Below are 15,567 nucleotides of genomic sequence, written 5' to 3' on the forward strand. Positions count from 1 at the left end.
CATGTCTTCCCTGGACCGGAAACAAGCATCCTGGGACCAGTTTCGGACTAACAGCCCTCATCAGCCAGGCTAGCTTGAATCCAGTGGCAAAGTGAGCAAGGGACCCACGTCTGGGCATACCCTGCCAACTTAGGGCGAACAAAGCAAACACAAGGAGATGATGGACGGAGTGCTGAACCTTTTCAAACAGTCACCCCCAGTCACCTATGCAATTTAGGGGCGTTAAGGGGAGTGAGGGGTAGGAGCCAATGGGCTACTTACCCCTGGGTTCACTACACACCCTAATGACCACTTCCTTTGGGAAGTGGCCATCACCCTGGCCAAGATTTCCTAATTCCAACACACACAATATGGTGGAACTTCAAAATTCGTGTTCACTTCAGGCGCTGTCCACCCTAGAGGTGTATCCTACCTGGCAGTGACACGCCTCCTGCATAGATAATTTTACCGCCAGTCCTGGGGCCAGATGGGCTCAGGGCAGGGAGTGGCATCTCCCCTGTCTGGGGAAGCCTTAGGTCGCATATCAAAGGTGGCAGAGGCCTTTCAAGCCTCCTGCCTTGATATGCTGATTTACCAGCCTTGCCGGAGGGGGAGGTGATAACACCACACTCCAGAGCTGGCATTGTTTTTGATCTCTGAGAGTGCTGCTCTCATCTCCTAGGGGGTCAGAATTTTGTCTGTGGTGATAGGCTGGACTGGACCAGACAGCCAGCACACTAGAAGGCTAGTTGTGTTCAGGGGCACCTCTTAGGCACCCTCTTGGTGCATGTATTAATAAATTCATCACTGGAATCAGTGTTGGTTTATTAATAGAAGGTGTTTGATACCAAACAACATAGGTTTCAGTGAAGACATTGGGTAGCTGTGAAACTCATTTTGAGCAGTACCCGGTACATACCTTAAGATGGCTTCACTGTGCACTTGTTCTGTCACTAATTGAACTGGCCAGGACAGGGGAATATTTGCTCATGCAGATATGCCCTCATGTGTAACATAATGCACCCTGCCTTAGGGTTGTAAGGCCTGCTGTAGGAGTGACTTACAAATATGACATGCATTGTTAGAGGGACATGGCCCACAGGAATGTGCCGCATCATATTTTCACTTTTTAGAGCACCTTGTCATGCAGCCTGCATTGGCAGTCCATATGAGTTTGGGGCTGGGTCCCTTAGAGTGGTACAAGATATGCTGCAGCTCTTATGGACCCTCTTTAGAGACATATGCCCTTGGTACCAGAGGTACCACTTACTAGGGACTTACAGCGGTACTGAAGGCACTGGGGACCTGGTTAGCAGGATCCCAGTGCACTGAAGTCAAAGTTGCAGCAAATGCCAGGTAAAAGTTGGGGGACTACTGCAACAATAACCTAATTTCCTACAGTATGCACCAAACTGCTCCATGTGAGCAAACAAAAAACAAATCATATTGTTCTGAGCTGAGATTAATAAAGTACTAAACAGAAGCCATCACCATCACAACACCAGCATTACTATTTATTTATTTATTTATTTTTCACTACAGTAACAGTGATGAATACTTTATTTAGATATAAAAATATCCTTAAAAGAACACCTCAAAGTTACAACAGCAATACACATTTAAAAAAAGAAAACCTTAGCATAAGAGCAGTGGTTGTTAAAAACTTCAAATTTCAATAAAAGCTTCACTGATATATAAATGGTAAAAGGACAGGCACATGCATCAAACCATTTTGCGATCGCAAACGGTGCGAATCGCAAAAATTGGCCGTTTGCGATCGCAAAATACCGTGTAGAAATGCATCAACTGTATATTTGCGAAAACCCAGCTTTTCGCAAAAATAAGGAATCGCAAAAAAATCTGCGATTAAAATTGCGAATCGGTAGTAGCGTCTCCCAAATTGCGAATCGCAAACAAAGAATCGCAAAATGTATGCATGAAAAATCGCTAATTGCGATTCCCGTGAAAATCGCAATTTTGCGTGAGCTAAATAAGAAGGATCCCAACCAGGTGGTAATCATGAGTGCAAATCAGAGACAGCTGAAAACCAACTAAAACCCATTTAAACACATCCAGAATGAGCCAGCACCTTTCACAATGGCAGGGATTTACCTCATGGCGAGGAGGATGAGGCTGCAGGCTGCCGGACAGACACGGAGGCGAATAAATGAGCGCATTTACCGAGTCCGCATAACTTTGTTAGGACAGCAAGAGGATGAGATATCCGATAAGTATAGGCTCAATGCAGCAATGATCCATGATCTGATCAATGAATTGGACCCCATACTGCAACGACAGACACGTAGGACCAATGCTATCCCAACGCATGTGCAGGTCCTATGTTGCCTACACCTACTGGCTTCAGGCAGTTTCCAGGGGGTCATTGCTGTAGCAGGAGGTGTGTCACAAAGCGCACTTTCAAGAATATTCAAAGCATTCCTTGATGCCATGATGGCCTTGATCGGGTCTCACATCAAGTTCCCTACCACTGCGCTTGACCTTGCAAAAACCAAACAGGAGTTCTACCAGATAGCTCGCTTCCCACATGTGTTGGGTTGTATTGATTGCACCCACGTGGCAATATGTCCCCCTGCAGCACAGGAATATTTATATAGAAATAGGAAATGTTACCATTCCCTCAACATTCAGGTTGTATGCAATGCCAAAAACATCATCACTGACATAGTTGCGCAATTTCCCAGAAGTGCACATGATTCTTATATTTTCAGGCAAAGTGGCATACACACCCGTCTTGTCAGGGGAGAATTTGGAGAGGGACATCTGCTTGGTAAATATGTGTAATTGTTTCTCACTGTCATTGTACGCATGTCAATGTCAAACTGCCACTGACCCTTTCCTTCCTTACATGTAGGTGACAGCGCATACGCCTTGCGTAATTACCTCATGACGCCTTACCTCAATCCCACAACTGCCAATCAACAGAGGTACAATGCAGCACATATCTCTACGAGGAACATCATAGAGCGCACATTTGGGCTGCTGAAGAGCCGATTCAGATGTCTACATAAGACCGGTGGTGCACTGCAGTACAATCCTGAACAATGCTGCAAGATAGTAGCAGCATGTGCCATGCTGCACAATATTGCGACAAAGGGAGGAATGGAAATCGAGGTGTCTGACAGCGATACGGAGAATGGGAACCAGCAAGTGCCACACCACCATGCAGCACAAGGGGCAAACGCAGCAGAAGGGCGTAGGAGAAGATTGGACATCACACAAAATTATTTCTGAGGTGAGTAATGATGACACAGACACGTTATATTGCAATCAAAGTAATCTTTAATTAAATAAATAGGTCATGAGTGTTGAAGCACACTTTTAATCTGACCTGTATAATGTATATAAGTGGTTTGCAAAAGAAAATGGACTTGTAAGGCAGTCAAAAGTCAGGTCACAACAATGGTTACGTCACCATAGTAGAATGTACTTGTACATGGCAGTCTAGCGCTTTCTACTACGAACACACAGACGCCTGTCAGAGCCAGCATGGTCATCCCTAATGTTGGAAGCGGAGGGGGTACTGCTGCGTGTGTTGCGTCTTCCTGCAGTGGCGACTGGAATTGCCAAACTGCTTAGGCTTGAGGCACCCTCACTACACTCTTCGGGCGTGGAATTGTTGGCCGCAATTGTGGAAGCATTAAGCAATTCAACTGCATTGGTGACCTGGTCCAGTGCTTTAGCCACATCCCCGCTCCAATGGCACATTTCAGTTTGCATGGTCACAGACCTACGTGCCAGCAGTGCAGTTGTGGTGGCCAGCCTATTGTTCGATTTTGCAAACATTTTGAGGTGCTGCATTAGTTCACGATGCTGTCTCTTTTGGGATACATTTCCCTCCTGCATCACCTTGCTCAGTTGCTGCACACTTTCTGATAGTACTGCTATGTTGCTTGCCATCTTGCCTACTTGCAATTGCACTGCACGTGTGTTCTTTGTCTGCAGGCGCTGCATACGGAGCATCTGTCCCTCCAGACCATCCCAGACATCAATTGGTTGCTCCTCCTGCTGTGTCCTGAGTGCTCTTCCTCTTCTATGCCGGACTCTGAGATTGGTTCTGGGGACCTGTGGTTGTGGTTGTTGGATGGAAGTTGTCTGGCCATGGCTGCCACCTGGTGTTGCATCAGCCTCATCATCACACTCCATGGTGACTAGGGATGGGACAGTTGGCCTGCGTGAGTGTGTGGCACGTGACGGATTAATTTGCACCACGGGTGTGTCCATGTGTTCACCTGCGCTGGTGTCCTGCATGTCTGGGGAATCGCTATCCACGGCTTCTACACGTTGAGCATCTGTGAGTTGAAACAGTGCAAAACTGCATTATTTAATGTCTGTGTTCAAAATGTCACAGTCATACATTTGGTAGTTTGTTAATGAATTCATAATCTATTAAACTATTTTGGGTTGTTTCTCTGAGATTTGTCATTGTAACTGCTTGACCTGACTACATCTCCCATAATGCACCACCCCTAATGTATACATTGTGTGCTGGATGGTCAAGGTGTGCACTTGGGCTGTACTGTGGTCATGTTCTACCTTTACATTTTGGGAAAATGGTAATATGCATTCATCTCACCTTCAGATGTGTTTGCTGCTCCGGACGTGTCAAGCTGGGTCACCCCTACAACAGCTTCTGGCTGGATGGTGGATTCGACCAAGTCCTCCATGGGAGTGTTCCCAGTGTCTGTTGGTGTTCCCCCTCCTGTCTTTTTTGCCTCCTTGAGCCGGTCAGCTATGCGCACTTTAGCCCGACTGCGCAAGTCGTACCATCGTTTTTTCAGTTCTTCAATGGTGCGGTGTGTCACCCCAATGGCATTGACCCTGTTTTGGATCCGGAGCCAGATTTTCCTTTTCTCCTGCTCTGCCACTTTTAATGATGCCTTTCCAAACAGCTTGTCATGGCTGTGGACTACTCCCTCAATGAGGGTGTCAATTTCTTTTTCTGCAAACTTTATTTTGCGCTTCCTGCCTGTTTGGCTCTCCTCTGCTGTTTGTGAGGCTTCCATTTGGTAGAGGAAGTTTTTCTGATGTCTCTGTCCCACTCCTGTTCAGCTCCCAGAGCCAGCTCCCTCCTCTCCCTGAGACTGTGCACTGGAAATGAGGCTGGAGCTGCTCACTTCCTGGTTGTGATGTCATCAGGATGCATCAAAATGCGACTTCGGTAACTGCGATTTCGCAAATAGCGAAATCGCTATTAGCGAGTTCGCAATTGCCGGAATCGCTATTATATTTGCGATTTTTAGCGATTCTTTATTTTCTCGCTATTTTTGTGGTGCATCGCGGTTTGCGAGTCTTTATTTGCGATTCCTTCAAAATCGCTAATAAGAACTCTCAATTTTCATTTTTGATGCATGTGCCTTGGTGTGTAAAATGCAATGACAAGCATAACGTTTAAAATACATTTGATTTCAAATGTTTGACAGACAACCGTAAGTGCAATCCAATATTTCATAAAATGACAACCGATTGTGCAAAGCATCAATCAAGTAAAAGTAATATTAGCAGCATTTGAGAAATTACAGGATGAAATGAAGTAGCTCTTAAAGAAAGCATAATAACATACCAAACCCATTACTGCTTAAGAGTGCGGTATGCATGTCGTAAAAAAGTTGTAAAAGCAATATTTAGACCTGTGTTTTCTGGCGTTAAAGCTGCAATAATTGCTTGTCTACACGTCCGGATTCCCAGCCTATTCCACTCAATTTTCAATTTACGTCTGCAGACGCTCCAATAGTGACCCCCTGCTACCACGGACGTAGCGGCAGTTCGACTGACCAGGAGAGGGTTAGGGTGGGATAGGAGGGAGGGAGGGGGAATAGTTGGGGGTTGAATTTAATCAATGCACTATTTCAAGTTCATAATGCACTATACAGGACTCCTCTCTAGTGCAAAATGGGGGAAATCAGACTGGTACAAATGTCTGGGGATGTAAATGATACCTGAGGGGAGAAAACCAAAAGACTGTATTTGCATGTCTATATTTTGAAAAGTACATGATTTACAGCAGTCACCAATAAAGTGTGTTAAAAAAAAAATAGGCTTGAAGCAGGAGTGAGTTTTGGCCCCCTGGCTAGTTAACATCTACATAGCTGACCTTGACAGTAATCTGGCCCAAGAAGTGAACAACCCTCCCCAACTTGCCCAAGAACAACTGCAAAGCCTTCAATATGTTGGCGACATCATCTTGCTCAGTCAGATGCTGATTGGTTTGCAGCGTCTCATTGATCAACTGGTGGGATACACCCAAAAACTGCAGCTGGAATTAAATTAAAACCAGAGTGGTCTGCTTCTTTAACTTTAACTCTAAAACAAAGTCCTCATATAAATGGTTAGCAAACAGCCAAGTGTGAGAACTGGTTAAATTGTACAAGTACTTAAGCATGTGTATGGATTCCCACTTAACTTTCAGAGAAGCTCCTATCAACCAGAAGTTTTACAGCGAATAAGCTTTGATTCGCTTTCAAACTGCTCCAAAAACAATTATGCCGTACTTTGTGCCATCATTTATTTGAAGTCATCAGCGCAAAGGTTTTGCCGTCCATTACATACATGTCCGAATTAATGAAGGGGAATGATGCTGTTAACTTAAAATGAATCCAATCAACCCTTTTCAAAAAGCTATTTGGCCTGCCACAACATATCTCGCAATCCTAGGTCAGACTAAAGTTTGGCCTGTTCCACCAGAGTCCTGTTGTGCTGGAAGCTCAGATCTTCCCCCACCAGATACAGTAGCCCACCTGTGTTGGCTAAAAATGGAAAAGCAGCCACGCTGTAAAGTTTCATGGCCCACTGTTTTACAACAAGCAATTCAAGCACTAAAGCCAGAGGACACCTGGAACACAAAGATAGATTGTGCCGCTTTCAAGTGACTGACCAACAAAGCCGCAAAGCTTCAATCATGAATCTTAAGACAATGCAGAATTGGTTCACAAGCAACCCACATGGACAGTCTTGCCATCTTATGCAGTTTGGGGTCCACAGTCGTGCCTGACCTTTCCTGTTTCAGCAGCCCTGAAATACGCTCTGTTGCCATTTCACCTAGGCGAATTTCCATCAAAGGACTTGGTCTCCACTTGGAAGCAGGCATGGACCAATAGTCATTGCCACCTACTCTGTAACTGTAGACAGAGACCCACCTTATGGAACTCAGTCTTGGTCCTGCTCAAATTGGAACAGTCCAGCCCACACTGTCAGGTCTCCTTCAGATGGAAGCACAAGCAACCCCAAACACATGGAGAGAAATATTGCCTTTCAGCGGGAAATGGTATAGTCCAAAGCTCTGTTTTTAATATAAAATCAGGGCCTTCAGTGGTCATATCACTGAAAATACAAGATTTGAAAAAAATATTATTGTCTACAGGTGCTCGTGGAAGACAATTTCCATGGACTGGAATCTAGAGAATGCTAAAGTGATTCTGGTATTTTACTAACGTGTTGGTCGTTTTCTATCAAGAAAGGTACATTTTGGCAGTTACCACAAAAAGGAAAAAAGAGAGTCCCTCAGCAGAAAGCAATTCTGGTATTTTACTGACCTCTACTAGTCGTTTTCGATTAAGACAGTTAAATAGAGGCAGTTGAACAGAGATTAAGTCCCTAAGCAGAAGCAGACAAGTCCTAGGGCTGATCTCCAGATCCCACAAAGTACATACACATGTAAGTATATACTAAAGTATTTATCTGACGTCTTGAATGCTCGACCTAAACAACAACAGGTCTAGAATGTGAAAGAGAGTCCCTTTGGACCTTATAAATGTGTAGCCATGCAGCACATTATCCTGGGTGCTGTGCCACCAGGGATTGAAGAGCTAAACAATTACTACACTTTTTTTTACATTGCGTGTGTGAAATCCGTGGTAATCTGAAATTTGGGAGCAATAGGCGGTCTCCAGGCAAGTCAAAGAAAAGCAGGTCCAGAGTCATCATTAAGTGCAGAGTTATATTTCACAACAGCAGGAAAAAACAAGGCAACGGTGAAATTGTGAGGCAAGAGACACAATATGAAATGAGAGACCCCGACGGGGTGGTAGACCCAGGCTGGGAGCAGATACAATGAAAGTAAGAGAAAGTGGGGATTATAAACTTTGGCTATGGTGATATCCAGTGCTGGGCACGTAATGCTGAGGTGATGGAGAAAACAACAGATAGATGCAGCTAGCCTGACAGACATGATAAGTAACCAACGGTGGCAGTGACAGGAATGGAGGGGGTGACAAACAAAGAACATTGGGTAAGGGGATGAGAGATGAAGTCAGAAAATGGCAAAGTGGCTGGTTACAGTACAGTGGTTTTGACAAACAATGGGGAAGAGATAAAGTGGTGTGACAGCTAGTAAATACTGTTGCTATACTTTGGAAGATGGAAAGGCGAATGTGAAAACTATGGTGGATGACATATACAATGGAGGGTTGACAGGTACAGTTGCAGCGGCAGACAAAATAACTTGAAAGATACAGGAGGCGCCAGGTACAGAGGTAGGGTATGAAAAGTGGCATTTGGCAACAGACAAAGTGAAGGCAAACAATGGTGGGAGGCAGATGCTGTGGTGGGAGGTATATGTGGGAATGGCATTGACAGAGAGGGTGTGTAGACTGGCAGATTGTGGATACAGTTATGGTAGCAAATACAGCAGATTGTGGTGATTTTCACTGGTGAGACAAAGAAATAAGATCAGAGTTGTAGTAGAGGGAGACAGAAATAGGGTGGAGACAAGTACAATGGGGGTGACAGCAAGATTACAGATTCAAGGGAATGAGCTATTGTGTTAGGTAAATAAGGTGGGTATTAAGCCAGGACAAGATACAGGTTGGCGGACACTGAACGGGTTAAGCTAACACAGGTGTTTTATGGGTGAGGTATATTGACAGAGCAAAGAATACCAAACAAGGCGGGGTGAAAATCGGGTGCCATAATGTGGAGGAAACATAGGTGATTGTGCAGACAGTGCAGTACGCGGGTTAAGGGGTGCTACCTTTAACGTGTTCATTTGACCAATTGGTGGGCATTGGCGGGAGGTTCCCGAAGTTAGCAGGATGTCTAAGGTATAGCTACTGATAGCTTTAGGTGGTGCAGATCAGAGCTTGTGTCAACACACCAACTGCAATATAGCAAGCAAAGTACAGTGGCATCGGGTCAGCTCTCTCTCTCTGAAGCCATGAGCTCATATTTTTTATGATTTATTTTTGAAAAATTCAACAAAATTATAATCGACGCATCTTTCCGATGTTCAATGTAATGAGAACACAAGCACTCTTTACGAATAGGCGGAAGTTCAGAGGGCGTTGTCAACTGAACATTACCTGTGAGTGGCAGGCGTTCCTGCTATTTGTAGCACCTCCAGAATGTGAACAATATTTGAGGAGTTTAGTTATTATTTTTAAAACTGCTTAACAATTAAAACAAAATGCACCTTGTTCCTCTTTGATTTTGAGATATCATGCCCCCTTCCCTCACCACCCTCCCATCTACATTTGGTGCTACATCGACGACAGCGAGTTACTCACTGTATTCCTCGCTGTAACCAGTAATTTTGTTCCATCGCAGTATTATTACATGACCTCAATATTACAGTGCCTCGATCGAGGGACATCTGTGAGAGCTGGATAAGTACCCGTAATTACTGTAGTAATGTATTGGGTTGTTTCAAACAGTGCCAAAGGTTTTCGTTTCACTGTTTCACTGAGTTTTGCTTCACAGTGTTATGTGTTTACTGAACAGGTATCTCTGGAGATATGCTGATGGGAATACCGTGTAATGAAGTGCCTGTAATTGTGTAATTGGGAGGAAAGGGTTTGCTGCTTTTATTATTCCACATAGCGCTGAGTAGACGGCTTTTGTGCGGAAGGTGCTCGGTCACTGGTTTCACTATCTCACTTCCACCTATAACTACCATGGAAAGTAACCAAATTTATTTCAGGATTCCAAAGCTATTGGGCCATGTCTGTGCTGATGAGGTCACAGAGGCAACCCTGCTGACTTTCACTTAACAAATGTGAAACATGACCCCACCCCCTGACACCCCTGAACATCTACAGTCACTCAGCCCCAATATCACAGAAACGGTAACTCACCAAGACTGTGCATGCTAGAAACAACGTATTTTCCTCAGTAAAAAGTCCCATGCTTGTGTGGGAGTACACTGGTGATTTATTTGGCATTTAAGCCTCAGACAGTGCCTGCCTGTGCAAGTGTTCCCCGTAGTGGCCGCGCTCACTCTACTCGGAGCACAGCTCTCCCAAGACAGGATCTTCCTACTCGTCCACTGTGAAGTGCAGGCACAGCAGATGCACGAAGGTGCAGGACGACAGCAGCCAGAAATACCAGGGCCATGGTGGGCGAGGGTCCATTATCCATGACGATTCGTGGGGGCAGAGATAGCTTCTGCATGGCCGTGTGCTACACATCTTAGAAATGGTAAATGCGTTAAACAAAAGTACTGTTTTGCCGAAAGAATGCCCCCCCCCCCAATCGAGAGCATGGAGTCGACGTGTCCACATACTCTCGTACTTGTTTATGCTGCGTTTTGAAATGCATTAAAAGAAGCAGCCACAGGGGAATTGACAACAAGCAAGCAGCAACCTGGGAGGGGTAGTGGGGGCAGGTTGCAGAAACGGATGAAGGTGCCTCGCTGGGGCAGGCGCAACGGAGTGCGACAGGAAACCCCAAAACAGTGTAATTGATTGGTGGGCGCTGCAGTACAACTGCAAACTTGGAAAAACAAATCTAGCTTAAACAAACATTGTAGGATGTCTGGTTGGAACAATAGGAAGCTAGTCACTGCAGTGCAACAGCAAACAAATAAAAAAGTTCTACAAACACATAGTTAAGATAACCAGCAGAAGGAGATTGTACTTAGTCGCAGCCCTCGGGGAGGGATAAACACAAAAGGAGGCATGACAAATGCATGGCAGAAACAAATAGAACAAAGATTACAAGAGTGACAAAGGAACAAGCTTATGGGCGGGCAAAAAGCCCACAGACTAATTACAGCATGTTGAGAGACAGCACATGCTCACTGCCTAGGCTCAACCTAAAAATGGCCTTTCACAGTACTACTGAAATATATTTTGAAATGTTTGTACAGTTGACTTATTAGCTATTTAAATGTGTGTTAGGAAAAATAATCTTTCATTTCACACTTCGTACAGCAGGTCAGACAAATCCTGGAACTCTGCAGTCAGAGAAGGAAAAGTAATTGTAAACTGACTTCTGACCTCTGTCTCTGAACACAGAGCAAATGAGACAAAATAAAATCAAAAGTTAAAGGTATCTTTATTGCTCCTTCACTTTCTGAATGAACAGAACACCTGTTCTTTGTCCACTCAGCAGAACTGGAGACTGGGTCCTAAATATTCCTCGACCTGATAAAATCTGACTTGCCATAGCAAGTGGGCAAGTAGAGTTTTCGAGGCCTGAGTGAGCTTGCAGCACTGATTGGGCCACCCACTTAGTAGCATTTAAACATTGCTCAAGCCTGCCACTGCAGAGCCTGTTTGGGCAGTTTTAAACTGCTATTTCGACCCAGCAAGTTAAACTACTTGCCAGCCCCAAAAATGTTTTTGATATATAAGTCACCCCTAAGGTAGGCCCTAGGTAGCCCCCTAAGCAGGGTGAAGTGTATTTTAAAAGGTAGGACATGTACTTTTGAGTTTTACACGTCCTGGTAGTGAACAACTGCTACATTTGTTTTTCACTACTGCAAGGCCTATCTCGCCCATAGGATAACATTGGCATTGCCTTAAAATTTCTTTTAAATATAATTTTCAATTGGGAGCAGAAAGAAATTTTGAGTTTGGTGTCTCTGGACTCACAATTTAAAAACACAACTTATGGTGAAGTCGGATTTTCAATTGTAAGTCCGAAAAAGCCACTCTTAGAATGTTTTGCCTGTTTCTGAATACACGTTTGGGTTGGGTGACAGCTGGGCTTTGTGACTTCCCTCTAGACAGTCACATACAAAGGGACCTGAGGTATGTCATGCATATCCTGATGGCCCATCACCAGGCGGATGGGTCTCCCCAAACTAGAGTGAGAGGGAGGAGCTTATGCTTGCACCTGAATAGGGCTGTGCCTGTCCCCACACAAAGAACGGCATACTCCCCTATAGTGCGTCTGGAGCCAAGGAAGGAAGGGCAGGGATCTTGTGAGTTTAAACGGTCTCTATGAAGTTTGCCTACTTCAAAGACTAAAATGGGTATAAGTACTGTGCCTCTTACACCATGTACTCAGTTCACTTTGAGGTCCTAAGGATTCTCTTCCAAGAAGAGGAGCTGTGCTACAGGAGGGACTTCCGCTTTGCTAACTGCTTTGCTGTGTTGGCCTGCTGATTGATGGGCTACAGGAGGGACTGCCACTTTGCAACCTGCTCTACTGTGTTGACCTGCTGCCTCTGACCTGGGCATTGAGAAGGACAGGACCTGTTCTCTACAAGCTTTTGCAATCTAAGTAACTCCATGGGCTTGTTGGCTTGTCCCCAATTCAGGAAATCTCAGTGTCATCAAAGATTTCATTCCAACAAACTGCTCTGCTAATCCGGAGTCTGACAGTGCCCGACTTACCCGTAACCAGTCCTGGGCCTTTGAAGCGTGTCGTGAGACATTTTTGGGCAACCACACTCAAGAACTTCAGTGTCCAGTGGCGGCTGGTGACATTTAAAAGTGGTGAGGCGTAAAACAATTGTGGTACTTCACTGCGGCGAGCGAGCGTAGCGAGCGAGCCTGAACCACCTACGTGGTGTTTGGGGGGTTCTCCCCCTGAGAAAATGTTGAAAAAAGAGTGGGCAAATGGTGCATTTTCAAGCAAACCAGAAGGTGTGAAGAACAGCTCAGTCAATACTACTGTTTAGAGTTGTGGGAGTTAAGAAACCTTATAGAAGTTTGACACATAATGAGAATGCTCTGGGAGTATGGAACTAAAATGAACAACAATTTACTGGTACCGCAGTAGCACAACTATTCTTGATCATACTGGGTAGAACCACACGCTAACTTGTACAATACCATAATTGACAGGGTGATGAATTTACTTGGACACTAGCGCTTAGGGAATGTAGCTCATCATTTTATCATACAATGACAAATGCTTCCTTTCCAGCAAAGGGTGCTGTGTCACTACCTCTTGTCCATTCCACCTCAAGCAGACGGAGGCCCACCACCTGCACTAGAGAGGGCAAAAAGGGAGGGCGCATTCACCAGTGCCAAGGCACCTTACCACAACTGTACAGATGATCAGGGAATTTAAAACTGAAAATTTAAAACGACAAATAACTTGAAGGAAAGAAAAGCAGGCGTTCATAAACAATTTACAGCTGACTCTCCCCACTTGCTCTTCGCCCATCAGGATCATGGCTTCTTCCCTATCAGTTCTCCCTCCCTTTCACGTTTCTTCTACTACTCCTTCGCCCACTATCGCTCCATCACTCCCCCTTTCTTCTCATCTCATCATTTTCCACTCACCTGGTCGTACCTAGCTACATCACTGTTTCAAATGAGTGACTAACCTAAGTCACAGGGTTTTTGGTCAGGTTATGGTGGTGTTCGCCCTCTTTTTCCAGAGATGTAACCTATAACTTCTCTGTAGAGAATAAACCATGGTTAATGCTCACGCATGCCCTGCTGCTTCACGCAGATCGAATGAGAGCTCCGTGGCCGTACTCACTTGCTCCGTCCTCATCCCGTTTTCTGTATAGAGTTACCCTTTATGATGTAACAGAATATACAGCCCTTCTGTAGAACAATCGAAAACATACCTTGGTGGACAAGCACCCATAAACAGCCACAGTTGCTCCCCACATATACTGTTTATTTTGCCTGGTGACATTACATGGCAAGCATGTTTAAGAGCATTATGCCCATGCACAGCGGCATGTACTCAGCAAGAATAATGGTGGACCGATGTCCCGATATTCACTGTATGCAAGAATGAGAAATATATGATGAGTGTTTTACCTATAAAATGGACGTTACATATATTAACAAATTCAGAAGAGTTACACTATATCAAATCATAATGCAGTAAACCACTGTAATCCTTAATGCGGTACGAAGCCCGCAGACCCTCGAAATCACTAAGAAAGTCAAATGCATTTCTTCAAACAACCCGTACACTTGTGTTTAAAAATCAAACCTCAATTGAAACGAAACTAGCGCCACTTTAATTACAAAGCTTTCCACACTAGCAGACAGAATAATACAGTCCCGTATAAGGCACCATTAATTAACTAACCTTGCAAGTATATAAACCTTACCGGTATGATGGCCGATTACTTAATTTCACCAGGGGGGAGGTGGGGAGGGGGTCTGTAACGCCGAGTCTTTACTGTGCGGCGCTTGTAAGAGGCGTCTTTCAATATCGAACGAAAGTCGGCACAGAGTGACCGTCACCCAGCTAATGCAGCTGATTTTTTTCTTGTTAGTTTTATATAGCGCAAACTCGACCCAAGGTCGACACCAGTTGCTTTACAGATGGACACATTCATTTTGTTAGGCAGAGGATGATTAAGTGATTTGCCGAGAGTCACCGGATGTTGAGCATCCCTGCTGAGAATCTCGGTGGTCTATCAGCGCCAGAAAACTTATGGTGACAGTGCGCTTAACAAATCTCCCTTAACATTAACATTAACATTAACATTAACATTAACCCCCGCTTTGCGGTATGTTGTGAATTCTTCTGCTGTGAGTGAGTCTGTGAGGGTGCCTGACGTCTGTGTATTGAGTAAGAGTGTCTCTGCTCCGTAGACTGCCTGCATGCACTCGAGGGGCTGAGATGATGCCATATGGAGCTCCTCGGCTCCTGGGGGTGTGTGTCGCAAGTGACTTGTGTGTTACTTACAGACAATCATAAAGCAAGCAGGTACATGGTTGTGCCTCGACTTGCGTACTTCTCATTACAGCACTGAGCAGGCGCACTGCGCATCGGAGCATGGACCACAGATGCAAGTACATTCACAAGCAGGCGTTCGGCACACCGATGCTGGCATGTTCAGACACACATACAGCGCTGCGAGTCCCCACACAACGCTGTAACTAGATGTTGTTATCACTCAATTAAAAGTTTTAATATCAACTGCTGAAGGATGGAAGGTTGAGTCGACAGCGGATGTATTTAAATCTGTCACCTAAGATTACACACAGGTGGGTCCCTGCAACCGGTGCATTGCCTCCATGTCTATCTTAAGTGCGCATGCTGAATAGGAAGTGCGAGGTATGCTGCACTGTACCGCTTGCACTACGGAGGACGGTACCAGGCTTGCAACGGTTTTAAAAGTGATGTAGAGGGAGATTCATTGCCTTTCCCAAGTTTCACCCAGCCTCCTTAACTCACCTCCGAACTTCACCATTAGAAATTGTCGTGGCTGGCAAAACTGGCAAGTGGGTTCATGGGGGGAGAGGGAGAGGGAAGTGGGACGGTAATATAAAATAAAGAAACGTACCTTCCTCTAGTTCCGCGACCGCATCACGCGCCGCGCCTCAGCTCCTGCTGCTCCAGTCCTGGCGCGATCTAGGCAGCCTCCCTCCTCCTGCTCCCCTAAGCCAATCACAACGCTGCAATGGCAGCGTTGTGATTAGTAAGGCG

Source organism: Triturus cristatus, chromosome 6, assembly GCF_964204655.1.
Source record: "Triturus cristatus chromosome 6, aTriCri1.1, whole genome shotgun sequence".
Classification (NCBI taxonomy): Eukaryota; Metazoa; Chordata; class Amphibia; order Caudata; family Salamandridae; genus Triturus; species Triturus cristatus.